The sequence below is a fragment of the Ascidiella aspersa genome, chromosome 2 (genome assembly GCF_963924565.1).
Source record: "Ascidiella aspersa chromosome 2, kaAscAspe10.2, whole genome shotgun sequence".
Classification (NCBI taxonomy): Eukaryota; Metazoa; Chordata; class Ascidiacea; order Phlebobranchia; family Ascidiidae; genus Ascidiella; species Ascidiella aspersa.
Genome location: NC_139448.1, coordinates 11,302,193 through 11,313,319, shown reverse-complemented (window position 1 = coordinate 11,313,319; position 11,127 = coordinate 11,302,193).

The window sequence follows — 11,127 nt, the reverse complement described above, 5'->3', positions numbered from 1 at the left end:
GCGGAAAAATTCGGCCCTCAATTTTTTAAGGTTAAGTTTTTGTAAGGATAATAGTGTTATGGATCTATTTGGCCTACCAGTACAGTACAATTTTTGCTTAAAATCGAATGACTGAGTCGAGTCAATATGTACCTTGTGTGTGTGTAGATAAATTAATTGTATCATTTATGCTACAAACGAGTTAAGAACTATCTATGTTCTGTGCTATCACTTTTAAGGGAAACACACAATAATATCTAAAAAGCAACAATACCTAAAGCAGAAAAATCTATCAACCGATAGTATTGAGACCAATGACATAATAAAGCCAAAGACGCAGATTACTGCCCAGTACACGTCCTAAATTCATCGCAATATTGCCTAAATCAGGGTTTCCCAAACTGTGGACGACTGCACAGGTGGTCCGTGGCGATGACGAGAAATTAAAAAGTTACACACATATGTTGTACAGCAGGGGTCGACAACCTACGGCCCGTGGGCCGGATCGGCCCGCGAATGTAATTTATCCTTTGACAAACTGGACACGAGTCCATTTCTCATACTTTTTGACTATTTTAACTATGTAAGTGCGAAAAATTTTTGCGCTTTGCGTTAACGATCTTTATACATCAGGTTTGTTTACGTTATGATGCTGGCATTTGAACTATTAGCGCTTCTTGCGCTGTGGAAGACTGACTGCCAAGTGCCAAAGTGGTCGCGTACAAACGGAAAACGTGTTCAAAAATATTGGACATTAATTTTTGAAATGTAATAAAAACTTGCAAGAAATTTGAAAGAAATGCCGGTGTACCCAAAAAAAAATCGCACTCGCTTCGCTTGCCAGGTGCGCCCGGACTTTCATACAGTATGTTAACAAACACTGAACTAGATTAACCATTACAGGTTATCGCGTTTTCTCGAAGTGGTTTTATTACACTTTTCAATATCAATAACGACGTGTGAACTCGAATTTCGAACCTAACAAACGCTTTTTGTCCCGCTTTGCGCCAACACTTTACTGCCTCCTTAAAAATAACTAAACACGATTTTAAAGTGCAAAAACATATCCGATGCACGCCTGATTACAGTTGTTCTAACATTTTAATAACATAATTCTTAGTTGACATTTTGTGCGGCCCGCACAGACCTTTCTGAGTCTGGTTTTAACCCGCGACTAGAAAAAGTTTGCCGACCCCTGTTGTACAGTATGTGTAGGCCTACTCTTTCAAAAATAATGGAATTGACGCAGTTATTCACAACTTATTGATTTCGAAAGCTTTTGCTATCCAGTATCGTAAATCGTACTTGTTGCGCTTTGTATTTATGATGAATTAATGATTTAAGCAGAGAAAAGCAATCTTCTCCGTCCCATTGATGTTGACAGTTTTGTAAATATATAAAATTTGGTTTTATTTATTTTTTGCTTTGTATTGCGGTCCGCGAAAAAACAGATTCACAAATAGTGGTCCGTGGTCCAAAAAAGTTTGGGAAACCCTGGCCTAAATGGCCAAAATAACGCCTAAAACGGTAGGGAGAGAGGGTATGGGTCGGGCGGTGTGTTAGGTTTGGCATGGGTCGTTTTGGTGACGACGTTTGGACGCCCTAGTTTGACCTGCGCCATTAGGGCGCTGCTGTTTTTGCATTGGATTTTTGGCCCTGTTTGGGGTGATTGGTGTGTAATGGGCGGGGTTGGAAAACGGGTGGGGTTAAAATTATCAGGGGAGTTAGTGATGTACTTAGGTGTAAGCTTGTTTGAGGTTAAGTAAAGTGTATTTTAGGCCTGATTCTGGCCATTTCTTATTCTGACGGGTTTTGAACTTATATCAATTTAGACGGTACTACGACTATTAGGTTGGTCCTATTTTGGTCTTATTCAGAAGTGTGTTTTGTTATGCGACGTTGATGTTGTTCTTATTTCGGTCTTATGGCTGGAGTCCCTTTTAAGCATAGATAGTGATAAAGATTTCAATGACATCATTCATATGGTTGGTTCACGTTTAAAAAAAACGCTTTCGGTTGCGAAAGTTGAAACATTTCAAGTTTGATGCTTTCGGTTAGGAGCGAGGAAATTTGCCGTTAACGCTCGTAACGCGTTGTATGTGAACTAACCTAGTTGCTAGCTGTAAGGTAAGGAAAATGTAATTTTAAATATAGGCTACATTGTAATAGGGGTGATGTGGGACCAGTGGATCATAGGGACCAGTGACTCGAGAGCTTTTTTCCTCTTTTTATTTAAAATAGATATGCGACTATTTGAAAGAATACAACGATTATTGAGGCAAAAAAGTAATTATGTCATCTAATACAAATTGTATTTTGTTCTACAATCTAGAACAGGTATTCTCAACCACGGAGAGGTCATTGGGGGGCCACGGGTATAACTCTCTAGCTAGGTCGTAGTTTGCATAACCCAACTACACAAGTGTCTCTATTTATATAATTTGCCTGTTAGCTTAAATTGTGATTTTAATTGTGACCTTTCTTGTAACGTATTATATGTAACTCAATTTTCTGACACGCTCTTTGATTTACTCGCAAGTGAGGATGTTCAAAGTAGAATATTGTATCCTTTTATTACCGTAAGTTTTTTCGCAAAGTTTTACGCATAATTGTACGTTTGCGAGTGGCAAGATTGGATAAATGATTTGTTAAATAATTAGAAAGTAGGTGCATTTATTCAACTTTTTTCTTCTTACATTTCGAGGTAAATGCTGTGGTATGTTGAAGGGTAGATTAAACACGTTACGACCTCTAAATTCTATTTTACGACGCAAATAAAACCTGCAGGTGCAAAAACATCAAAAGTGACCCACTGGTCCCACATCTTCCCTACACTAGGAGTCTATGAATGTTTGTGTTATTTTGCAGTAAATAATTTCAAGTTTTCATGTATGTATTTTTACTACATTTTGTAGCTTCGTTTGCAAAATTTGGCCCTTCCCTGGTAATTAGCCTTAGGCCTACAGTACCCTTAATCCGGCCCTGGATGGAAATTACGAAAAACTTTAATCCGATTGGAACAAATGAAACTAATTGAAACAACAAAGACATCAAGCGCCACATGTTTTGGTGGAGGATGGAAGTTTGCTTGAAGTGATTGAGTCATAACTTAATACATCCTAATCTCTCAAGTCCAACCTCTGTTAGCAAAACAGAAACCGCAATCACGCAGCACGTTTGTGAAGAAGTGGAAGTTCGCTTGAAGTGTTTTGAGTCACAAAACGACCTATCAAACATCCTGTTTTTGTTTTCTGCGATAAACGAGGTAAGAACAGATGCTCTAAGGAGCGCTGCACAAGTTAGAATTGAATTTTGTTTAATAAAGAACTTTTTCACTCTTCTGTTTGAATTAATCCCTACTATATACCAGTGACTTTCGTAAACCTGTTTTGCGTTTTATATTTCTAATCCACTATTTCATTACGATTAAGTGGTGTTGTAGGCCTACATAAATATTTGTCAAATTATTTTTAAGTATATTCAGAGCACCAGCAATCCAGCATAGTAGCCTAGTCGCCCAAAATCTTCACAAAGTGTTGAAAAATAAGCTCAGCTGGTTGTAAGAAAATTTTAATCTCAAAACAAGTGACTTCCAGAAACGATGTTCGACCCTTTAATTACCCAAATAAACCTAAATCGTAGAATGCAATTATTTACTCCTTCCTAAATCGGATAAGTTTAACCGTCCTGGCAACGTATTTTTGTGGTAAATAGAATTAAAGCGTTAGTTTAAGATATGAATACAAGAAAACAAACACGAGTTTTAGCTAAAAGTTTTTTTTTTGTTAGACTTGATTATAATTCTTTTAAACAAATGAATGACATTTTATGTTACAGTATGGTGGCCTAAAAGTCATGGGCAATCTCCATGGGTATATTAAAATGCACTTTTTATTTTTCTGAAAACAGCTTTTTTGAAAGATAGCGTTGGTCGCCCACGAGTTCTGAAGACGATGGAAAATTTCAGTGTTTTCAGCTAGACAAAAACAAAAAAGGCTAACTTAATATACCTTGAATAAGTGACTTGGGCTAGGTTTTAGGAGCGCTACATGTTTATTCTAAGTTCGCCACCATTAAGTAAACACAGACACAATAAACACTAATAAAATACTTGAAAATAAACAGCGGCGCCTTTCGGTTAGTTCCATTTCACAGAAAAAAGTAAATGCATGAAAGAATTTTTACCGAAGACCAAAGAAACGACATTAAGTTTTGAGATGGCAACGACGTAACGTTTTGTTTGTCGGTGTGGAATACAAGTTCTCGAAAGCTTTGTGTTTGGTTTGGATTAAAAACAACTCTAATATCATCAGGTGAAGGTCGATCAGTAATTTTGGACCACTGCGCTCTGGTGTGTGAAACAAATACAAACATCAATATTTTTACATAAAACTAAATTGAAAGCACAAACAACAAAAAACAGTTGTCTAAACTCTAGATAAGTACATTGTCGTAGGTTTCTAAAGGTCGTTTTCTTCATCGACGATTTGGATTTGCAATCAAATCTTGTGAGCGTAGAGTAGTTAAGAGTGTAAAAAGAAAGAAAACAAAAGTTCAATTCAAAAGTGGTGAAGCTGCATCCGGAAATAAAAACAAACATTGGCCGAGACATCACAAAAACAAGCAAAAAAGAAGAAGAGAAAAACATCAAAAAGTCATGCGGCTAACGGCAAAAGAAAACAGCTAAAAACGCCTTTTAAACACCGCTCGCAAAAACGAAAAAGTATATTTTAAAAGAGCTCTATTTTGGCGCGATTACGTTTTCAGTATCAATACAACTTCCCAGACCAAAGCCTATAAAAATCAAGACTAGTAGAATTGAAATTTTCCAGTTAGAGTTTGATATGCCTGGTTGATTACCGATTTGTCATTAGGCCAATCTCTTTGGGATAGATAACTTATGAATAACTTACAAAAAATACATAGCATCCAGGAATGGCACGTGACCATGCTCCCCCAAACTGTAATTTTACTTTTTTGACGTAAATGCATAAATGTTTTGCGGAATCTGGTTTCCGTTTCCAGTAACCTATGTTTTTTTTTTTTTTCACTTTTTCACTTTGCGCGAATCGATAACATCCACAAAATGTACTCTTTGTATTGAAAGTAACACCTCTCAAACCAAAAACTAATATAACACGAAAACTGCTGCACGGCATAGTGTTCGTAAAATTACTTCGTTATAGCGTCACGCAACTTTATACTATTTCTGGTCTATGCGGTATGGTAAAAAAGGTGAAAAAAATAACCTACTTTAAACAAAATTGACAGTGATTTGACTTTTAGGGTTTTTATTTAGAAAAAAATCTGAAATATTAGTTTGAGACGCTGTAGGCCTACAAGGTTTGAAGTAAAGTTAAATATAGGTATAAATATGCAAACAACAAAACATAAACTCGCACCAATTAAGGGCCGTAGTCATCAGTTGAACTTTGGCAACTCTTAACAAGTTGGACGTATCCAAAAGCCACAAAAATACGTTTACGGGCATTATTACATGTTTGAAGACCATAATACAAAATTATGGATATTAAAGCACGACATTATATAATGGGAGTTAACACAAGGGCTATTAACACAAGTATAAGAATTTGGTAGATGTGTTTACTTAATTATTTTGTTAGTAGTGCCGACCAAAAAGTGGCTTTTATACGATTGCTCCTAACCTGCTGTAACTTCACCTTCAAAGGTATTAAAATTGAACTTCACCTTTCCGGATTTTATATTAATGAGGAAAACAATTTTCGGTTTGAAGCCACAGAAAAGCTACGTAAAGACACGTGTGTCACAATTAGGCAAAACGAGACTTTTTGTTACGGTATAAAGTTACGTCAAAAGTAGAGTATTTTAATATTGTAAAAAACTCGTGTGCATTGTGAAAAATACCTATTTATGGTTTAGGTCGGCGCAATGTTAATTTCTAAGAGTTCGATACCTTGGGGTTTAACCGCTTTAACCAAACGGCCTAAGACATGCCAGAAACATAATTTAGATTCGCTTCTTAAACGTCGTTAAAATAACCCAAGTTTAATTTGATAAGGCATAGCCACGTGTGCCCTGAGGAATCTTTTCCTTCACTTTTCTTATTATATTTAAAACTCGATTTTAGTTGTGCGGAGTATCACACCACCATTTGTTAACGCCTTGATATAGAAGTATGGTTTACATTTCATTTTTACCATCGACTAATGGCATCATCAAATCAACGTTTCCTTCGCCGTCCCATTAAACCCCGCCGCGTACCCCTAGGGGAGCGCGGACCCCAGGTTGGGAACCACTGAGTTGGAGAAATATGGTTAATGGCTTAAACAGCCTTATGCCAAAATCTTCTTCGCCTTAAAAACAAACTGCAAATATTTTTCGTCCAACACAAATCATACCAATGCATTCTATATTTATTGGAATCCGGATACAGCGAAAAATAAAATTAAATGTTCTTTAGGCGTGTCGATGTCCGTCTCCGATGTTTAATGTTGTAATCACTGCAACTAACGAATAAAAACATTTGTCAAATATAAGCAACAAGAAACCACGTTTTTTCAGGCCAACACATTATTTATAAAAACAAGTGAAATTAGTGACACAGTTTTCGTGCACAGTTTGGCAAATTTATTCAAATCAATATTGTGGCTTTATTACTGAAATTTCACTATTTATTTCGTTTAATTAACCTTTTCAACGGCACTTGCGTCGTCAATTTCCGCCGACTCTTGTTCAGGGGATTCGTTTTCGGCGACGTCGATCATATACTTTAGTTCTTCATCGTTATCTATATTAACCGCTATTTCTGTAACAAAATATGGTCGCCAAAAAATTAGAGTTGTCAATGTGGTGTTAAGTAATGCCGAACATTGAGTGTAAAATACTGTTTAATAAACTTTTAATGTCATTTGGAATATATTTCGGTCTTCCGCTTTCGGTAAGTGCGCCATATATGAGTGGTATAGTAAAAGCAGCATAGCAAAAAAAGTTTTGCTTTACAGAGAACAAAAGTATAAACCCCACAAAGGTTTAACCTATTTTTTGGAGATTCTTATTACAAAAATTGTTGGTATTTTAAAATTGTTTATACAAAATGTGTGGAATAGTAGGGTAGTTTTATTTTGTAGCTAATAACGACCCATTATACCTGCGTCTGTAATTTGATCCTTGCCGTTGCCTCTGTAAAAGATAAAACCATTAATAAGTGAACTGCATTGGCCGAATTTGGCAAAATCGGAAATTTCTAAACCAATAGACCAGTAGGCCTATATAGTCGACGTTATTTTAATCAACGCCTATAGATAGGCGTTGTTTTAATTGCCTTGGTAAATAAATGATTTTTTAGAAGAAATTTCCCGAAAATAGGAATGTATTTTGTGACCCTTCTATAAATACGATAGCCTTTTCCGATCACATGAAGCACTTTTCTGCCAAACCTTCTTCTGCCACTTCGTCGTCGTCGTCTTCTGCCACCCCAACACGAATGTACGTTTGCTGTCAGAAGAACAACGAACAACAGCGCAAAGAAAGTCAATTTATTCATCTTGTTGGTGTTTTTTCCTTTAAAAAATAAAAGAATACGTTGTAAACGCCCACGATACCCGATACCAAAAATAATAAATAAGTCGGCTAAAATTGATCCAATGTGGCCGTATCGAAAGTGCGAAACCTTATCAAGCCTACTATGCACGGTTCTGATCTCACGCGGGCTGGGTTTTATAGCTTTCGCCGAACATATGTTTGACGGTTTAGTACGCTGATTTCGTGTCATCCGCTTCTCTGAGACTGGAAGGAACGTTTTTTTAACAACTAAAATGCAAAATGTTATGAATCTGTATTTTTTCTGTTGTGTCTTGCCCTGTTTTGAGAAGACCTTTTCATGTCCACCGTTTTTCAAAATCTTTTTTTACTGTTTTTTTTTAAGAAAATCTTTTTAGTCCAAATAAAGGCGCCGTGCGTTTCGTCGCCATCCTAAATAAAATCAGCTTTTTTTCAAAAATATTCTTTTCCGGTTAATTAGATGAGCAATAAAATTTATTGTTTTGAGGGGTCGGGAACCGCAGGGTTTGTTAGACAAGCGGATCGCTGCCCATTCTTAGGTTCGGGAGTATAATTGTAGGTTTTTTTTTTACTTAGCGAATAGGCGTGTCATAAAAAGAAAAGAAAGTTTGACGAGGATGATATTTGTAAAATGACAAAGGAGAAGAAGATGTCGGAATCTGTTTTTCGCAACTTTTTTTGCGTGATATCGTTAGAGCCATTCATCTTAGAAGTCAATAGTGCTATAATCTCTTTTTGTGCTCATGCGCCATGTTTTCTTTCATGGTGAAAAAGTTCTTGCCAACTGAACCCGAATAAACTCATTTATTTCGAGTTTAGTGCGATTAATTTAACGTCAGTTGTACAAAGGGAAACAGCCAGCTTTTTAAGATTACTTAACTTTGACGTTACGTTATAGGGTAACTTTTGACGCCATATATAAAACGTTATGCACCCCCACAAAATGATGTTGCATAATGTAGATAAATTTGCATGATGAAGACAATCTCTCTCTTTATAGTGACCACCTAAAATGGTGCGAAACAAATGCAAAATTATATTTCAACACTTATGTAAACAAACACTTTAAATGTACGTCGACAAGTAAAAATAAACTTTCCTGTTGCAATGCGATTAAAAAGGAACGTTCTTGGTACGTTTTCAGGCGACTATGAGCGTAAATTGGCACACTAACCAATCGTATGGGTATATGACTATAGGTGTTAAGAATTAAGCAAAACCTTAATAGGAGCAATCGGTAAATGCAGCAGCCAACGTATGGAGGCAATAACCATGATATTAATGCTCTGCACGATTTGGAAGAGGATGGAAGTTCGCTTGAAGTGGTTGATTCAAAAATTGATACATCCTGATCTCTAGCGTTCAACCTCTTGTTGGCAATTGAAGTTATACAGGAGTGTTAAAATATGCTTGAAAGTTTTTAGCTTATAAAGCAGCGATCCTGTGGGACTTCTATTAAGTCCTAATACAAAAAATTAACATCTACTAAACATCAATTAAGCGCTCAAATCTCGTTTTTTTAGGACTTAAATTAGAATAAATATTTTATTTAACAGTGTCACATTATAAAAAAATGGTCAAAACACCATTCAAGTTGGTCACAGGCATAGAAACAAGTTGGTCACAGGCATAGAAACTTTTATCATGCAATCGGCAGGGGAGCTGATTTTTCAACTCCTTGTGAACAATTTCGGCGCATAAGCTGCACACAGGTGCTTTAAAGTTTAAGATTTAAACTTTAAATTACATTACCGGAGTTGATTGACGGTAAAATATTAACTTCAGCTTCTTAAATTCTAATGAATAACGCGTTAGATATACAAAGACAAACAGGTTGGCAAAGATTACTGGTATACATGCAGTTTAATTTTCACATATAGTCAGTACTGGGTAAAAATTGTAAGCCTGGTCTTTAAGATGTGTCAAGAGACTCATTTAAAAAAAAGTGAAAATATTCTTTTCACTTTGTAATTCAACTTCAATAAATAATCTTCCATGATATTCCAAACCGTGTACTGCTTGAGTATCTGTTTTAACTTATATCGCAGAAAATAAAAACAGGATGTTTGACAGGTCGTTTTGTGACTTAAAACACTTTAGGCCAGTGATTCTCAACCGCGGCTCTCAGAGCCGCATGCGGCTCTCAACTGAACATTTTGCGGCTCTCTAACCGAGTGAAAAATTAGTTAAAAGTAGCAGAATTACAACAAAGTAAGTAAGAGAAATCAAGAATTAATGAATTGTATCAGCAAGGATCCCGAGTACGAAGTACTAATGTTACCGGGTACTTCCATCCGACTCTTTAAAATAATTTTGTGGTTTGTTACGTCACAATATATTTAGCCATTAGTTAGCCTAGGCTAGCGTAATGTATTTTTGTTGTTTTCTAGTTGCTTTCTTAATGTTTTTTAATTATATGCCTATTGTTGTTTTTTATGCGGCTCCTTGCAAACCTTAGGTTTGAAATGCGGCTCTTGCTCCAAAAAAGGTAATCACTGCTTTAGGCAAACTTCCACTTCTTCACAAACGTGCTGTGATTTTAGTTACTGTTCTGCCAACAGAGGTTGGACTCTATAGATCAGGATGTATTAGGTTATGACTCAACCACTTTAAACTTCCATCCTCAACCAAATTATGCAGCGCTTGGTGCCGTCGCTGTTCATCCATTCTTTATTTATTTACTGCAATGAGATTAGCGTTTTGTTTCATTTTCATCCCCTAAATAAAAAAATCGCTAATGTTTTTGATTGGAGCCCATGGGAAATTATAGTGTTTGTACTGGTGTTAAAATATGTTTTTAAGTTGTGGCATATAAAGTATAAAGCGGTGCTCCCATGGTACACTTAACACTTCTATTAAATACGATTACAACTAAATTTGAACATTTAAATAAAAACTATAAGCGCCCTAATTCCGGTAAATATGGAACTATAAATATAAATGCCTAATATTTTATTCAACTGCTGGTAAGTTACAACTAAAAGGCCAAAACACCATCTTAGGTGGTCACAGCATATAGATTAAGTTCATCATGCAATCACTAAGCCTTTTTTCAAAACCTTTTGAAGATTGTAAACGTATAAAAGGACCCAGGTGCTTTAAAATATACTTCGGAGTTCTTTGGAGAATAAGTTACCTTGAGTTCCATTAAAACCTAATTAAATAGCGCGTTATATATATAAAATACAAAGAGGTTTGCACGGTGTTTAAAACGTGGCAAGGGACTCATTTAAACAGAATAGTGAAAAGGGTTCTTTTTCCACTTTGTGATTCCACTTTATCACACAGACTTTCATCCTCTTCTAAAACGTGCAACGCTTTGAGCATCTGTTTTAAATTCGATAAGTAGAAACCGAAATCATAGCACGTTTGAGAAGAAGTGGAAGTTTGCTTGAAGTGTTTTGAGTCACGAAACGACCTGTAAAAGATTCCGTTTAAGTTAGACAAGATGCTCGCAGCGATGCACGGTTTGGAATAGGATGAAAGATTTTAATTAAGTTGAATAACAACGCGAGAAGAACATTTTTCACTTTTCTTATTAAATAAGCCCCTTGAAACATTTGAAAGACCAGACTTCAAACTTTTAACCAGTACTGACTAGGCCTA